This window comes from Macaca fascicularis, chromosome 12, assembly GCF_037993035.2.
Source record: "Macaca fascicularis isolate 582-1 chromosome 12, T2T-MFA8v1.1".
Classification (NCBI taxonomy): Eukaryota; Metazoa; Chordata; class Mammalia; order Primates; family Cercopithecidae; genus Macaca; species Macaca fascicularis.
Genome location: NC_088386.1, coordinates 17,998,267 through 18,009,744, shown reverse-complemented (window position 1 = coordinate 18,009,744; position 11,478 = coordinate 17,998,267). Strand labels below are relative to the sequence as shown.

Below are 11,478 nucleotides of genomic sequence, written 5' to 3'. Positions count from 1 at the left end.
TTGGGCAAGTTATCTCATTGCTCTGTGCCTTGGTTTTTCCTTCTTGTTCAAGTCACTTATTCTTTGTCTTTATTGTGTTTTAAGTACTTGATCCATCATTATCTGATGTGCATGTGTTAATTCTCCCAGTTTGAGAATTAACATATTCCAGGACTCTTTTTTTTTTTTCCTAGTGCATACAAGTACATGATGATTCTATCCTTTTGGTGAACTGTTCCTTATCATAGTGTTAATCCCTCTTTATTCTTTTTTTTTTTTTTTTTAGATAGAGTCTCTCTCTGTTGCCCAGGCTGGAGTTCAGTGGCACAATCTCAGTTCACTGCCACAACCACCTCCCGGGTTCAAGCAATTCTCCTGCCTCAGTCTCCCGAGTAGCTGGAACTACAGGCACGTGCCACCATGCCCAGCTAATTTTTTGTATTTTTAGTAGAGACGAGGTTTCACCATATCAGCCAGGATGGTCTGGATCTCTTGACCTTGTGATCTGCTCGCCTCGGCCTCCCGAAGTGCCGGGATTACAGGTGTGAGCCACCACACCCGGCCCCCTCTTTATTCTTTTTTTTTTTTTTTTTTTTTTTTTTTTTTTTTTTTTTTTTTTTTTTGAGACGGAGTCTCGCTCTGTCACCCAGGCTGGAGTGCAGTGGCCGGATCTCAGCTCACTGCAAGCTCCGCCTCCCGGGTTCACGCCATTCTCCTGCCTCAGCCTCCCAAGTAGCTGGGACTACAGGCGCCTGCCACCTCGCCCGGCTAAGTTTTTGTATTTTTAGTAGAGACGGGGTTTCACTGTGTTAGCCAGGATGGTCTCGATCTCCTGACCTCGTGATCCGCCCGTCTCGGCCTCCCAAAGTGCTGGGATTACAGGCTTGAGCCACCGCGCCCGGCCTTTTATTCTTAATAATGCTTTTTTATCTTAAATTATATTTTTGCAAATATTAGCATTTTTATACCAGGTTTCTTTTGTTTGGAATAGATGTTGACAGGTTTATATTTTTTCATATCTTCGTTTTCAAAGACACCCAGCTAGTGCGTGGCAAAGCCAGTTTCATTCCTGCATCCCCTGACCCCCAGTCCATTATTCTTTTTTTCCTGTCTCAATATATCTCAGGTCCACCTTCTTTCAAGATTCAACATAAGTCACTCTTCACTTTGAGGCTCTCCCAGCAACTCAGTCTATTGTGATTGCTTCCTCTTCGGAGTGCTCACCGTCCACAGTACTCATCTGATCCTTAAAATCTTAAAAGTATGCTATCTTGGTTTTGTGTTGATATCTATCCCGGAAGTTCTTTGAAAGCTACAATATGAATTATATCTCTTCTGCAGACTACTCCAGAATTACTTTACTAGGGGGGCTAGTGGTACAATCTGATTGGGAAGGCAGTGCCTACGGGACTTGTCTTGAAACTGCACTTGCATAGCAGACATTTCATTTTATTTGCAGTGATAGAGGGTGGGTGTTTGGGAAGAGGTAAGCTAATGCCCCCCATATGCCACTCTTTCAGCTGTCACTGACCTCTACTGGCTTGCCTGTGATAGTGGTTTCCAACAAATTTAGCTGCTCTTCAAAATCGCCATGGGAGTAAGGTTTTTTTTAAGTACTCATTTTCAGATCTCCCTCCAGAGCCCCTGAGTCAGAATCTCTTGAGTGGAGCTTGGGAACCTAGTGTTTAAGGAGCTCTGTTCAAATTCAAGACATCTAAGCACCTAGTCCGTAGGCAGTAACTGCTTGTAAATACACGATGGGTACCAAGTCGGGAAACAGAAAAGCTTTAATTGACATTACATTATAATGTATAAGAAAGTGATATCTGTTTCCAAACTCCCATTGCTACAAATGGTTTAGTGTAAAATAAGCTCTATTCAATCCAATTTAGTAAGCATTTCTATATGAAAGAGGCATGTAATAATAACAAAAGTAATATCTGACATCCACTGAACACCTAATATGCGCCAGCACTTCGTCGAATGTTGTATGCACACCGTCTCATTTATTACTCACCAGGCTTCTCTGTGTGCCCTATAATCAGGGTCAACTTATCCATTAGGCTCAGTAGGCACTATGTCTAGGGTCCATGATACTATTAGAGGCTCGTAAAAATGTTTTTGTTCATTTTAGCATCAGAATGGAAAAAAAAAAAGAAAATAATCCCTGATGAATTATATTAGTCTTTATACCAACACAGTCACAATATATAATTGGTGATCATTTTCATGGAGAAAGAGGCCTATGAAGGCAAAAGTGCCTTGGGGCTCTGAAAGTCATACTGCAACCTTCACCATAATCATTCCCATTTAACAGAACATAAATTAATGTCTAAATTCAGTGACAGATCTAGATTGTGTGGCGCCTGGGGCTTTTACAATTTAAATGATCTTCTTAAGGAAAATAATGCAAAATTATAAATAAAAATTAGGTACACAGTCTTGGAGGGGACTGTCCAAGTAAGGGGCCCTCAAGGGTAAGCCTCCTTAGCAATATGGCCTATCCGCCCTTGCCTAAATGTCTTTGGGCCTAAAGAAAGCCAGGGAAGGAATCAGTGTAAACCAGGGCATATCAGCAAAGGACTCAAGGAGGAAATGGGACTTTGCAGTATGACTGTGAGTTGGGCACCCTGAGTGCAAACCCTGGGGGCTGAGTGTGAGCATAACATGTTTAGGGGAAAGCAGAGAACTCACCCAACTGTCTGGGGTAGGGAGAGGATCCAGGGTTCCCTAAGGAAAGTGAGGCCTGTTTTGTATGTATGTATGTATGTATTTATTTATTTATTTATTTATTTATTTATTTATAAGACAGGGTCTCACTCTGTCAACTGGTGGGGTGCAGTGTGCAATCACATTTCACTGCAGCCTTGACCTCCCAGGCTCAAACAATCCTGCCACCTCAGCCTCCTAAGTAGTTGGGACTACAAGTGGCTAGTTTTTTGGGTTTTTTTTAATTTTTAATTTTTTGTAGACACGGGGTCTCCCTATGTTGCCCATGCTGGTCTTGAACTCCTGGACTCAAGCAGTTCTCCAGCCCTGGCCTCCCAAAGTACTGGGATTACAGGTGCGAGCACCGTGCCTGTTGGTGCCTGTTTTAAATACCAGGATGGAAAGACCACTGGGAATCCTTATACTTGCTCTTGGGTCTTATTACATCATTACGTAATAGTAGGGCAGGACTCTTGGGAGGGTCAGGAAGAGGCACAGAGGTCTAATTGGAGGATTAATCTGGGTGTGTTTTAATAAGCACCTGAAATTATGGTTGGCTGGGAGGAGGGAAGAGAAAAAAAATGAGTAAGCATCAAAAAGGTTCAGTCAAGTAGACAATGAGGACTACAGGGGAAGAAGAGTCAGCCGTCATTTATACATTTTGAGCCTGGATCACTGAAGGAACGGTGTGGGATTGCCAGAAATGTAGAGACTGGTTACACTGGTTCTAGAGAAGTTAAATCCAACAAAATAATCACTACAGAGAGGCATCCTGAACTAACCTGACCAGACCCGCTGGCCTTAGCCTTTGCTGTTGTTTTCCAATTGCCAATGCCCCATCTGATTGAAACATTTTTTTTCTCAGTTGTGTTAACAGCATTAAGACATTACATTCCTTGCTGGCTAGGAAGCTATGGTGTTATTTTGTGTGTATATATATATATACACACACACACACATATATACACATTTCTGTCCACAGTTCCTGGACCGTATCTCCCAGAGCCCTCGTTACAATCTTTCATTATAAGGTTGGGTGTGTTAGGCCTCAGGAGCAGATTGAGAAAACAGAATCTCTCTGATCTTTTCCTGCCCTTCTTTCACCTTCCCCAAGACAGGACTCTAATCTTACCCCACATTTCTGACTATGGGTCTTAGGATCCTCTCCGGAGATGGTACTGCCCTATAAGCCGGGGGAAGGAATGCTGGCATCATGAAGCTTCCATAAAAACCCAAGAGGACTGGATTCAGGGAGCTTCCAGATAGTTGAACACATGGAGGTTCCTAGGCAGTGGCGACCCAGGGAGGGGATGGGAGTTCCACGCCTCTTTCCCCATACCTCACCCTATGCATCTCTCCATCTGTGTTCTTTGTAAAGTCCTTTATAACAAACCAGTAAACTTAAGTGTTCTCCTGAGTTCTGTGAGCTGCTCTAGCAAATTAACCCAACACAAAGAGAAGGTGTGGGAACCCCAACTTGAAGCTGGTTGGTCGGAAGTTCCAGAGGCCCAGATTTGCAACGGGTGTCTGTGGAATGGGCAGTTCTGGGGACTAAGCCCCAAACCAATAGAATCTGATGCTATCTCCAGGTAGATGGTGTCAGAATTGAACTGGAGGACATCCAGCTGGTGTCTGCTGCTACGTGAGTCAGGAAATTCCCCACATATTTAGTCAAAGAAGTCTTCTTCTGTGTTGCTGATTGTTGCTGTGGTTGCTGATTGTTGCCAAGAGGAAACTGGGTTTGAGAGAATTTTTGAAACAGAAGCACTTTGCCTTTAACACGGCTTTTGTTAAACACCGTCATTAAATTAGTTATAATTCAACTCCCAGAGTTACAACCCTCTCCACTGCCTTTCCAGGTGAGCAGCCAGAGGACTAGTCACAACGAAATAGAAAGAGGAGAAGGGATTTGAGAGGGCATTACAGAGGTATAAAAATTGGAGGCCGGGAGCGGTGGCTCATGCCTGTAATCTCAGCACTTTGGGAGGCCGAGGTGGGCGGATCAGCTGAGGTCAGGCGTTTGAAACCAGCTTGGTTAACATGGTGAAACTCCGTTATTACTAAAAATACCAAAAATTAGCCAGGCATAGCAGCGGGTGCCTGTAATCCCAACTCCTCAGGAGGCTGAGACAGGAGAATCACTTGAACCTGGGAGGTGGAGGTTGCAGTAAGCTGAGATTGTTCCACTGCACTCCAGCCTGGGCAACAAGAGCTAAACTCTGTCTCAATAAATAAATAAATAAATAAATAAATAAATAAATAAATAAAGAAGAAAGGGACTGGAAATGAGAAAGAGAAAGGAGTCTAACAATCATTTGAAAAATCTTTACATACCTGTCAGGCTCTGGGCTTGGAACAAAAGCCATTAATGACAGAGATGCAGTCAGTACCCCGAGGGTATCTGAGATTTCCAGGACGGGTGTTTGTGGGAAAGTGCTGGAGTCAAGTGCCGCATTAGGAACATATTCTAGAGAGTGGGGAGGCAGATGGTAAATTTAGTTTTATCCATGTAAAATTTGGCATTCTGAAAATGTAAAGTGGAGATGTCCTGTACATAGTTATAAACATGAGAAAGAAGATCAAGAGAAAAGTCAAGGTAAGAGACAGACGTTTTAGAGTCTATCTGTTATCATAAAGTTTATGAGGCAGACGTGAAGGAGGCGGAGGTTGCAGTGAGCCGAGATGGCGCCACTGCATTCCAGCCTGGGTGACAGAGCAAGACCCCATCTCAAAAAACAGTTTACAAAAATTGACTATGTCTTATGTCTCAAAGTGAGTCAACAAACACCACAGTCATTATTATATAGACCAGGGGTGATGGTAGGACAAGTGGAGGCTCCTAACAGAGCTACAGATTCTTCAAACATCAAGGAATTGGGGCCAGGCGGAGTGGCTCATGCCTGTAATCCCAGCACTTTGGGAGGCTGAGGCAGGTGGATCAACTGAGGTCAGGAGTTCGAGACTAGACTGGCCAACATGGTGAAACCCTGTCTCTGCTAGAAATACAAAAATTAGTCGGGCGTGGTGGCGCATGCCTGTAATCCCAGCTACTCGGGAGGCTGAGGCAGGAACATCACTTGAACCCGGGAGGTGGAGGTTGCAGTGAGCCGAGATCGTGCCATTGCACTCCAACCTGGGCGACAAGAGCGAAACTCCATCTCAAAAAATCAATCAATCAATCCATCCATCCATCCATCAAGGAATTATACAGAAATGGTGAAAGAAAGGAAAAAAGTTAGATTGGTGAACAAAGTGCAAAGAAGTCAGCAAAACGAGGAGGAGGCTCAAAACCAGAACTTGCCTTTTGGGATATGAATTTCTCTGTAAGGAATCCTCTCCCTATGCCCCCATAGCAATCCACAGGAAGTGGAGAACATTTTGCCTTTTCCCCCTGTGCCACCCCAGGTTGCAGTCAGTGCTTCCCATTGCAGAGCCTACCAGGTTGCCAGCGACCAAGGGAGCTGGAAAATGCTAGTTCCTTTTTATAGAGGGAAGAGTAAAGAAGAGTTAACGCACAGAGGGGTTAACTATCTTTTTGTTCCTGATTTGTAACTCTATCATATTGTGATCAGGGAATGTGATCTATATAATAATGACTGTGGTGTTTGTTGACTCACTTTAAGACATAAGACATAGTCAATTTTTGCAAATTTTTTTTTTTTTTTTTTTTTTTTTTGAGATGGAGTCTTGCTCTGTCACCCAGGCTGGAATGCAATGGCGCAATCTCGGCTCACTGCGACCTCCACCTCCCAGGTTAAGCTATTCTCCTGCCTCAGCCTCCTGAGTAGCTGGGACTACAGGCATGTGACACCACTCCTGGCTAATTTTTTATTTTTAGTCGAGATGGGGTTTCACCATGTTGGCCAGGCTGGTCTCAAACGCCTGACCTCAAGTGGTCCGCCTGCCTCGGCCTCCCAAAGTGCTGGGATTACAGGTGTGAGCCACCATGCCCAGCCAATTTTTGTAAATGTTTTAAGTGTTGTTGTGTATTCTTTATTTGTGTGTGTGTGTGTGTGTGTGTGTAGTGTTCCATATATTTCCATAAGATTTGGATCATTAATTGTGTTATTTGCACAATAAAAATAAATCTTTTTGAGTCATATGACTATTTTGTCTGCATGAAGTCAGTTTTTGAAAGAGGTTTTTACCAGCCGGGCTCAGTGGCTCATGCTTATAATCCCAGCACTTTGGGGGTCCGAGGCGGGCAGATCACCTGAGGTTGGGAGTTTGAGACCAGCCTGACCAACATGGAGAAACCCCGTCTCTATTAAAAATACAACATTAGTTGGGTGTGGTGGCGCATGCCTGTAATCCCAGCTACTCAGGAGGCTGAGGCAGGAGAATCGCTTGCACCTGGGAGGCGGAGGTTGCAGTCAGCCCAGATAGCACCATTGCACTCCAGTCTGGGCAACAAGAGTGAAACTCCATCTCAAAAAAAAAAAAAAAAAAAAAGAGATTTAAAAAAATATCTCATTATGATTATGGATTTATCAAATTCATATGTCATTTATATGGAGAATAGTCTATAAAGGAACATTAATGGAAATAGTTGGAAGGATGGTGCGGTGGTCTGGGTGAGACATGGTGGTAGCTTGTCCTGAGATGGTAAGAATGTGGAGAGAAAGGGAAAGAAAACAATTAATCCTGATTATTAGGTTTCTGGTGTGGACAACTGACTTCATGGTTGGTGGTACCAGTTACCAAACGGCATGCCACTGACCAATGTTTTTCCTTGAGCAGATTACATAAACTCTCTGGATTCTATTTTTTTATTTATAAAAATGGGTATAACAATAGATTGTATTTCATAGTGTCACTGTGATGGTGAAAAGAATTAATATATGTAAAGTTCTTAGCACAATATTTAAGTCATTGTTCAATATATGCTTTTGTTATTACCAATTAGGATATAGTTAAAGGAGGAAAGCTTTGGGTTTGTTCGAGGTGGGAAATGAAGTTTGTCTATGGGGGCTCATGATGTGTAAGTTGTTTTATAAGTTATCTGTCAGTAAAGAGGGTCTGAGCCATCTTCACAAATGCCGCCAGGGCTGAAAGAGAATGGAAGTGAGAGAAGACCACCGGAAGGTCAAAGGTAACTTTCAACAAGTGGCAGAATGCAGGAAAGATTTTCTTAAGGTTGGGAAGGTAAATAATGGTTTCAGGCCGAGAATGAGAAGACGTTTCACAAAGAGATGAAATACCTGATTCTACTTACTTTCCTGTTTATTTTTGTTTTTTCAGTGTCGCGGTGTGATTGATTCTGGGTATGGAAGCCAGCCATCCCCAAAAGGCTGCAGGAGAGCACAACTCTGGAAAAAAATGACGGCAATTAACAGAGTAGCAGGAACTTGCAGAACAACAGTAACTTACCTCAAGTGTGATTTATCATATGATTAGTAAACAGATTACGCTAGCGACAGTTGTTAAGAAGTCTGTTTTAAATTTTTGGTGCAAAAGGAAAAAGTGATTAACTTGACAAAGATTCATAAGCACATATGTTTCCAGCTCTGAGTTGTGGGGCAAAATGAAAACTGAAGTTGTGAATTCTATAGTATTCACTGCCTTGGCAGATTTCAGTGTGAGATTATGCGTGACTACACCCCTCCCACAAGTTTACACAGGCTTAGGAATTTTCTTATTAAGGCTGTTATGCAACCTGCATTTTAGCAAGGGCATACAAACGCATGGAAAGAATATTCCCATACACAAATCTTTTGTTTAACTTTTGTTTTTGTTTCTGAGACAGAGTCTCGCTCTATCGCCCAGGCTGGAGTACAGTGGTGTGATCTCGGCTTACTGCCACCTCCGCCCCCAGGTTCAAGTGATTCTCATGCCTCAGTCTCCTGAGTAGCTGGGATTACAGGCATGTGCCACCATACCCAGCTAATTTTTGTATTTTTAGTAGAGACAGAGTTTCACCACGTTGGCTAGGCTGGTCTTGAAATCCTGACCTCAGTTGATCCACCCACGTTGGCATCCCAAAGTCCTAGGATTACAGGCATGATTCACCGTGCCCATCCCCCATACACCAATCTTGACTTATCTGTATCCCCCTTCACTAGGTTAGTGCTGAGTTGCTTTTTCTTTTCTATATTTTTAAGGAGAAAGACATTGCTTTAAGCCTACTATAATTGAAGCCACCTTTCATTAACCAGTTTTAGATCTATCACAAATAAATTATAAGCTAGATTCAATTATGAAGCCATTAACACACTTCCCATAAATGGAAAATGAAAAGCAAGCTTTGTGTAAAGGTAGGAGATTAACATACACTTTTATGTTGTTGACTTCCAGGAATCCCAGTTAAACTACCAGTAAATAGATATTTTAAGGCTTAAACCCAATAGATGGCGAGAGCTGAAGAAGGCACAGTTTTGGAAGCTGGAAAACAGATGAATACATAGTGATAGAATGAGAAGATTTGAGAAGTTTAAATCCCATCAGGCAGAAGAGAAAACTAAAAACTAATCTGATTTATAGCATATCTGAAGACTTGGAAACTAATGGCAGCAGGTCCCTGAAGAAGTGAGGGTAAAAGGGATATGGACTAAATAAGGAGGATTGTTTGGAAGTATTCTTTAGGAGGAATTGGATTGGATCCCTAGCCTTCTCCCCAGATCTGTGCAGCATCCCAGAGACTGCACCTTCCTTAACTGGCAAAAGAGTGATAGCTTATTTTCAGAATGGAGTAAAATAGATGGTTCTACACTAGAAGAACACCAGTGCAGTTGAGTGTGAGAGAACTGTACTAAAAATAGAGGATTAAGTGAATTTATGCATATTAGCTTCTGGGATACCCCATACCATATCCATCTTTTCCTTCTCTGGGCCAAGAACACTGAAAGTTAGACCTTCACCCTCCAGGCAGGACATGGAGTCTTCTCTGGGAAATATGCTTGGTCCATTATGAAAGACCTGACCTTGGAAAGATATTGACATCAGAAGTTCCCTCAGTAGACCCAGCCCACCCTGATGCTCTTACAGTGAAACCCACATCAGACCAGACCAGCTCTCATATTCTCAGGGCTTCCAGCCAGTGTTTCAGCATCTCACCCTTAAATATTATCAGATACAACGATGATAAGATACGTGAGGAAAGCCTTTAACTCGGAAGACAGAAAATGAATAAAGAAAAAAAAGTAATGTCAAGGAAATAAAGATAAAATAAAAGTCAAACATCTCACAAAGAGAAGCTACTATAACCACAAAACAAGAAAATAATTCTATGCAAAAATAAATAAGCAAATAAATAAATGGAACAAAACGCATACAGAAGATCTTGAAAATTAAATATATAGCAGAAAGGAGTATTTTATTTTCTTTCTTTGTTTCTTTTTTTGAGACAGGATCCTTCTCAGTTACACAGGCTGGAGTGCAATGGCATGATCATAAGCTCACTGCAGCCTGGACCTCCTGGATTTAAGCAATCCTCCCAGCTAAGCTCTCTGAGTAGCTGGGACTACAAGTACATGCCACTATGCCCGCCTAATTTTTTTTATGTTTTGTAGAAATGAGTCTCACTATGTTGCCTTAGTTGGTGTCAAACTCATGAGCTCAAGTGATCCTACAGCCACAGCCTCCCAAAGTGCTGGGATAATAGATGTGAGCCAATCCACCTGACTAGAAATTAATATTTTCAATAGAAAGGTCAGAATATAAAGTGGAGAATTTTTCCAGCAAAAAGAAAAGGGGATGGAAAATAGGTGATACAAATGTAAGACAATTAGGAAATTGGTCAAGGGTGTTAGCGTCTGACATGGTCTGGCTCTGTGTCCACACCCAAATCTCATCTTGTAGCTCCCATAATTCCCATGTGTTGTGGGAGGGAGCCAGGGGGAGACGCTGAATCATGGGGATGGGTCTTTCTCATGCTGTTCTTGTGATAGTGAATGGATCTCACGAGATCTGATGGTTTTAAAAAATGGGAGTTTCTCTGCACAAGCTCTTTTTTTTTGCCTGCTGCCATCCATGTAAGATGTGACTTGCTCCTCCTCACCTTCAGCCATGATTGTGAGGCCTCCTCAGCCATGTGGACTGTAAGTCCAATTAAACCTCTGTCTTTTGTGAATTGCCCAGTCTTGAGTACGTCTTTATCAGCAGCAGGAAAATGGACTAATAGAGCACCCAAAAGAAAAAAAAATGAAGAGAAGTTAATAATCTGAATTTCCAGACAGAAAAATGTATTAAGTGAATACAGTCTTAGGCTAATGCACACATTGTGAAATTTCAAGCATTGAAGGCAAAGAGAAGATCCTGCAAGATTGTAGAAAGGGGAAAAATATACAGGTCATATACACAGGATCAGCAATTTAGGAGAATAAAAATGTTCCCCAAAACTTAGGGAAAGGCAATTGTTCTGTAGTCATAATAAGTAGCTATCAAAAACTGGTTTTAAACCCATGTAATCAATAAACACAATTCCCCTCAATGTACACACTTTTACAAGCCAACTCATCAGATCAGGTCTTTGTTTCTGAAAAACAGCCAGTGGTAGATGAACTCACTCCTGTAAAAACACCTTTGAGTGGTGAACAATCAACGAAGTTTCCCCTAAGGAATTGTGATTCTGCAAATGATAACATCCTACTGCAGTCTCTGAACTCCCTGAACTCATCATGCTTCCTCAAAACTCTAGTAGTCTGCTCTGCATGGAAAGACTGTTTCTGAGCATCATAGCTCTCACTGGAGCAAGGAGTAAATTCAGCTTTGTCCTTTTATTTCAGATACTAAGTGGTGATCTCATCATCTTTTGGCATAGACTTTTAACTTGTGAACAGGAGTACTGGCTAC

General features: G+C 42.2%; 1 long non-coding RNA gene across 2 annotated transcripts in view; it reads right to left on the bottom strand.

Moving 5' to 3' along the window:
• Positions 1 to 5,022: 5,022 nt before the first annotated feature.
• Positions 5,023 to 11,478, bottom strand: part of LOC135966515 (uncharacterized) — a 53,824-nt gene continuing 47,368 nt past the window's right edge. The window contains exons 3-5 of one of the 2 annotated variants that reach the window (XR_010579846.2): positions 10,685 to 10,800; positions 7,904 to 7,997; positions 5,023 to 5,155 (exon numbers count right to left, since the gene is read on the bottom strand). This is a non-coding gene — a long non-coding RNA (uncharacterized lncRNA). The remainder of the gene's footprint in view (positions 5,156 to 7,903; positions 7,998 to 10,684; positions 10,801 to 11,478) is intronic. The other variant, XR_012421079.1, reaches the window with a different exon arrangement.